This window comes from Olea europaea, unplaced genomic scaffold (assembly GCF_002742605.1).
Source record: "Olea europaea var. sylvestris unplaced genomic scaffold, O_europaea_v1 scaffold348, whole genome shotgun sequence".
NCBI classification, from domain to species: Eukaryota; Viridiplantae; Streptophyta; class Magnoliopsida; order Lamiales; family Oleaceae; genus Olea; species Olea europaea.
In genome coordinates, this window is record NW_019253898.1 from 33,819 (window position 1) to 41,298 (window position 7,480).

The window sequence follows — 7,480 nt, forward strand, 5'->3', positions numbered from 1 at the left end:
CCAATTAACACTTGACAACAATGCAAGTGTCAAGCAACGAGTCATAAATCAGTGTACAAATAGCAAACATCAATCGGTAAGGCCCTTGCGACTTGTACAATATTGTGTACACTTTAGTCTACACTTTGCCACATGTCATTACCCTCTTGGATAGTTTAAATCTCGAACAGTAAAAAATCAGTGTACAAATAGCAAAGATCGATCGGTAAGAACTTTGCGACATGTACACTATGGTGTACACTTTAGTTTACACTTTGCCACGTGTCATTACCCTCTTGGACAGTTTAAATTTCGAATAGTTTTCCCATCCAAATCACACCCGACAACAATGCAAGTGTGAAATAACGTGTCAAAAATCAGTGTACGAATAGCAATGTTCAATAGGTAAGAAACTTGCGACATGTACACTATGGTGTACATTTTATTTTACACTTAACCACGTGTCATTACTCTCTTGGACAGTTTAAATTTCAAACAATTTTCCCATCCAATTCACACTTGACGACAATGCAAGAGTGAAACAATGTGTCAAAAATCAGTGTACAAATAGGAAAGATCGATCGGTAAGAACCTTGCGACATATAAACTATGGTGTGCTCTTTAGTTCACACTTTTCCACGTGTCATTATCCTCTTGGACAATCTAAATTTCGAACAGTTTTCTCGTCCAATTCACACCTGACAACAATGCATGTGTGAAACAATGTGTTAAAAATCAGTGTACAAATGGCAAAGTTCAATAGGTAAGAACCATGCGACATGTACACTATGGTGTACGTTTTAGTTTACACTTTGCCACGTGACATTACCCCATTGGACAGTTTAAATTTCAAACAGTTTTCCCATCCAATTCACACTTGACAACAATGCAAGTGGGACGTGTCAAAAACCTGTGTACAAATAGGAAACATCAATCGGTAAGGCACTCGCAACATGTACACTATGGTGTACACTTTAGTTTACACATTACCACGTTACATTACCCTCTTGGACAGTTTAAATTTCAAACAATTTTCCCATCCAATTACACTTGACAACAATGCAAGTGTGAAACAACGTGTCAAAAGTTAGTGTACAAATAGCAAATATCGATCGGTACGAACCTTCCGAATTTTACACCATGGTGTACACTTAAGTTTACACTTTGCCACGTGTCTTTACCTTCTTGGATAGTTTAACTTTCAAACAATTTTCCCATCCAATTCATACTTGACAACAATGAAAGTGTGAAACAACGTGTCAAAAGTTAGTGTATAAATAGCAAAGATCGATCGGTAAGAACCTTCTAAAATTTACACCATGGTGTACACTTTAGTTTACACTTTGCCACGTGTCTTTACCTTCTTGGATAGTTTAACTTTCAAACAAATTTCCCATCGAATTCACACTTGACAACAAGCAAGTGTGAAACAACGTGTCAAAAATTTGTGTAGAAATAGCAAAGTTCAATCGGTAAGAATCTTGCGACATGTACACCGTGGCGTACATTTAGTTTACACTTTTCCACATGACATTACCCTGTTGGACAATTTAAACTTCAAAAAGTTTTCCCATCCAATGCAGACTGAACAACAATGCAAGTGTTAAACAACGTGTCAAAATCAGTGTACAAATAGCAAAGTTCAATCGGTAAGAACCTTGCTACTTGTAAACTATGGTGTACACTTTAGTTTACACTTTGCCTCGAGTTATTACCCTCTTCGACAGTTTAAATTTCAAACAGTTTTCCCATCCAATTAACAGTTGACAACAATGCAAGTGTCAAACAACGAGTCATGAATCAGTGTACGAATAGCAAAGATCAATCGGTAAGGACCATGCGACTTGTACACTATCATGTACACTTTGCCACGTGTCATTACCCTCTTGGACAGTTTAAATTTCGAATAGTTTTCCCATCCAATTCGCACCTGACAACAGTGCAAGTGTGAAACAACGTGTTAAAAATTAGTGTACGAATAGCAAAGTTCAATAGGTAAGAACCTTGCGACATGTACACTATGGTATACATTTTAGTTTACACTTTGTCACATGACATTACCCTCTTGTATAGTTTAAATCTCAAACAATTTCCCATCCAATTCATACTTGACAACAATTCAAGAGTGAAACAACGTGTCAAAAATCAGTGTAAAAATAACAAACATCAATTGGTAAGGAACTTGCAACATGTACACTATGGTGTACACTTTAGTTTACACTATACCACGTGTCATTACCCTCTTGGACAGTTTAAATTTCAAACAATTTCCCCATCCAATTCACACTTGACAACAATGCAAGTGTGAAACAACGTGTCAAAAGTTAGTGTACAAATAGCAAAGATCAATAGGTAAGAACCTTACGACATGTACACTATGGTGTACGTTTTGGCTAACACTTTGCCACGTGACATTACCCCATTGGACAGCTTAAAATTCAAATATTTTTCCCATCCAATTCACACTTGACAATAATGCAAGTGTGACGTGTCAAAAATCTGTGTACAAATAGCAAACATCAATCGGTAAGGAACTTGTAACATGTACACTATGGTGTACACTTTAGTTTACACGTTACCACATGTCATTACCCTCTTGGATAGTTTAAATTTCAAACAATTTTCCCATCCAATTCACACTTGACAATAATGCAAGTGTGAAAATACATGTCAAAAGTTAGTGTACAAATAGCAAAGATCGATCAGTAAGAACCTTGCGAATTTTACACTATGGTGTACACTTTAGCTTACACTTTGCCACGTGTCTTTACCTTCTTGGATAGCTTAACTATCAAACAATTTTCCCATCCAATTCACACTTGATAACAAGCAAGTGTGAAACAACGTGTCAAAAATTTGTGTAAAAATAGAAAAGTTCAATCGATAAGAACCTTGCGACATGTACACCGTGGCGTACATTTAGTTTACACTTTTCCACATGACATTACCCTGTTGGACAATTTAAACTTCAAACCATTTTCCCATCCAATGCAGATTGAACAACAATGCAAGTGTTAAACAACGTGTCAAAATCAGTGTAGAAATAATAAAGTTCAATCGGTAAGAACCTTGCTACATGTAAACTACGGTGTACACTTTAGTTTACACTTTGCCTCGAGTTATTACACTCTTCGACAGTTTAAATTTCAAACAATTTTCCCATCCAATTAATAGTTGACAACAATGCAAGTGTCAAACAACGAGTCATAAATCAGTGTACGAATAACAAAGATCAATCGGTAAGGACCTTGCGACCTGTACACTATCGGGTACACTTTGCCATGTGTCATCACCCTCTTGGATAGTTTAAATCTCAAACAATTTTCTCATCCAATTCATACTTGACAACAATGCAAGAGTGAAACAACGTGTCAAAAATCAGTGTACAAATAGCAAAAATCGATTGGTAAGAACCTTGCGACATGTACACTATGGTGTACACTTTAGTTTACACTTTGCCACGTGTCATTACCCTCTTGGACAGTTTAAATTTCGAACAGTTTTCCCATCCAATTTACACCTGACAACAATGTAAGTGTGAAACAACGTGTCAAAAATCAGTGTACGAATAGCAAAGTTCAATAGGTAAGAACCTTGCGACATGTACACTATCGTGTACATTTTAGTTTACACTTTGCCACATGACATTACCCTCTTGGACAGTTTAAATTTCAAACAGTTTTCCCATCCAATTCACACTTGACAACAATGCAAGTGTAATGTGTCAAAAATCAGTGTACAAATAGCAAACATCAATCGGTAAGGAACTTGCAACATGTACACTATGGTGTACACTTTAGTTTATACTTTACCACGTGTCATTACCCTCTTAGATAGTTTAAATTTCAAACAATTTTCCCATCCAATTCACACTTGACAACAATGCAAGTGTGAAACAACGTGTCAAAAGTTAGTGTACAAATAGCAAAGATCGATCGGTAAGAACCTTGAGAATTTTACACTATGGTGTACTCTTTAGTTTACACTTTGCCACATGGTATTACCTTCTTAGATAGTTTAACTTTCAAACAATTTTCCCATCCAATTCACACTTGACAACAAGCAAGTTTGAAACAACGTGTCAAAAATCTGTGTACAAATTGCAAAGTTCAATCGGTAAGAACCTTGCGACATGTACACCGTGGCGTACACATTAGTTTACACTTTGCCACGTAACATTGCCCTGTTGGACAATTTAAATTTCGAACAGTTTTCTCATCCAATGAAGACTTGACAGCAATGCAAGTATGAAACAATGTGTCAAAAATCATTATACAAATAGAAAAGTTCAATCGGAAAGCACCTTGCTACATGTAAACAATGGTGTACACTTTAGTTTACACTTTGCCACATGTCATTGCCCACTTCGACAGTTTAAATTTCAAACAGTTTTTCCATCCAATTAACACTTGACAATAATGCTAGTGTCAAACAACGAGTCATAAATCAGTGTACAAATAGCAAAGATCAATCGGTAAGGACATTGCGACTTGTACTCTACCATGTACACTTTAGTTTACCCTTTGCCACGTGTCATTACCCTCTTCGATAGGTTAAATCTCAAACAATAAAAAATCAGTGTACAAATAGCAAAGATCGATCGGTAGGAACCTTGCGACATGTACACTATGGTGTATACTTTAGTTTACACTTTCCCACGTGTCATTACCTCTTGGACAGTTTAAATTTCGAATAGTTTTCCCATCCAATTCACACCTGACAACAATGCAAGTGCGAAACAACGTGTCAAAAATCAGTGTACGAATAGCAAAGTTCAATAGGTAAGAACCTTGCGACATGTACACTATGGTGTACATTTTAGTTTACACTTTGCCAAGTGTCATTACCCTCTTGGATAGTTTAAATTTCGAACATTTTTCCCATCCAATTCACACCTGACAGCAATGCAAGTGTGAGACAACGTGTCAAAAATCAGTGTACGAATAGAAAAGTTTAATAGGTAAGAACCTTGCGACATGTACACTATGGTGTACATTTTAGTTTATACTTTGCCACATGACATTACCCTCTTGGACAGTTTAAATTTCAAACCGTTTTCCAATCCAATTCACACTTGACAACAGCGCAAGTGTAACGTGTCAAAAATCAGTGTACAAATAGCAAACATCAATCGGTAAGGAACTTGCAACATGTACACTATGGTGTACACTTTAGTTTACACTTTACCACGTGTCATTACCCTCTTGGATAGTTTAAATTTCAAACAATTTTCCCACCCAATTCACACTTGACAACAATGCAAGTGTGAAACAACGTGTCAAAAGTTAGTGTACAAATAGCAAAGATCGATCGGTAAGAACCTTGAGAATTTTACGCTATGGTGTACACTTTAGTTTACACTTTGCCGCGTGTTATTACCTTCTTGGATAGTTATACTTTCAAACAATTTTCCCATCCAATTCACACTTGACAACAAGCAAGTGTGAAACAACGTGTCAAAAATCTGTGTACAAATTGCAAAGTTCAATCGGTAAGAACCTTGCGACATGTACACCATGGCGTACACTTTAGTTTACACTTTCCCAAGTGACATTGCCCTGTTGGACAATATAAATTTCTAAGAGTTTTCCCATCCAATGCAGACTTGACAGTAATGCAAGTGTGAAACAACGTGTCAAAAATCATTGTACAAATAGAAAAGCTCAATCGGTAAGCACCTTGCTACATGTAAACAATGGTGTACACTTTAGTTTACACTTTGCCACGTGCCATTGCCCACTTCGACTGTTTGAGTTTCAAACAGTTTTCCCATCCAATTAACACTTGACAATATTGCAAGTGTCAAACAACGAGTCATAAATCAGTGTACAAATAGCAAAGATCAATCGGTAAGGACCATACGACTTGTACACTATCGTGTACACTTTATTTTACACTTTGCCACGTGTCATTACCCTCTTCGATAGTTTAAATCTCAAACAATAAAAAATCAGTGTACAAATAGCAAAGATCGATCGGTAAGAACCTTGCGACATGTACACTATGGTGTACACTTTAGTTTACACTTTCCCACGTGTCATTACCCTCTTGGACAGTTTAAATTTCGAATAGTTTTCCCATCCAATTCACACCTGACAACAATGCAAGTGTGAAACAACGTGTCAAAAATCAGTGTACAAATAGCAAAGTTCAATAGGTAAGAACCGTGCGACATGTACACTATGGTGTACATTTTAGTTTACACTTTGCCACGTGACAGTACCCTCTTGGACAGTTTAAATTTCGAACATTTTTCCCACCCAATTCACACCTGACAGCAACGCAAGTGTGAGACAACGTGTCAAAAATCAGTGTACGAATAGCAAAGTTTAATAGGTAAGAACCTTGCGACATGTACACTATGGTGTACATTTTAGTTTATGCTTTGCCACATGACATTACCCTCTCGGACAGTTTAAATTTCAAACAATTTTCCCATCCAATTCACACTTGACAACAATGCAAGAGTGAAACAATGTGTCAAAAATCAGTGTACAAATAGCAAAGATCGATCGGTAAGAACCTTGCTACATATAAACTATGGTGTACACTTTAGTTTACACTTTGCCACGTGTTATTACCCTCTTGGACAATTTAAATTTCGAACAGTTTTCTCGTCCAATACACACCTGACAACAATGCAAGTGTGAAACAACGTGTCAAAAATCAGTGTACAAATGTCAAAGTTCAATAGGTAAGAACCTTACGACATGTACACTATGGTGTACGTTTTGGCTAACAATTTGCCACGTGACATTACCCCATTGGACAGTTTAAAATTCAAATAGTTTTCCCATCCAATTAACACTTAACAAAAATGCAAGTGTGACGTGTCAAAAATCTGTGTACAAATAGCAAACATCAATCGGTTAGGAGCTTGCAACATGTACACTATGGTGTACACTTTAGTTTACACGTTACCACGTGTCATTAACCTCTTGGACAGTTTAAATTTCAAACAATTTTCCCATCCAATTCACACTTGGTAACAATGCAGGTGTGAAACAACGTGTCAAAAGTTAGTGTACAAATGGCAAAGATGGATCGGTAAGAACCTTGAGAATTTTACACTATAGTGTACACTTTAGTTTACACTTTGCCACGTGTCTCTACCTTCTTGGATAGTTTAACTTTCAAACAATTTTCCCATCCAATTCATACTTGACAACAAGCAAGTGTGAATCAACGTGTCAAAAATTTGTGTATAAATAGCAAATTTAATCGGTAAGAACCTTCCGACATGTACACCGTGGTGTACATTTAGTTTACACTTTTCCACATGACATTAACCTGTTGGACAATTTAAACTTCAAACAGTTTTCCCATCTAATGCAGACTGAACAACAATGCAAGTGTTAAACAACGTCTCAAAATCAATGTACAAATAGCAAAGTTCAATCGGTAAGAACCTTGCCACATGTAAACTATGGTGTACACTTTAGTTTACACTTTGCCTCGAGTTATTACCCTCTTTGACAGTTTAAATTTCAAACAGTTTTCC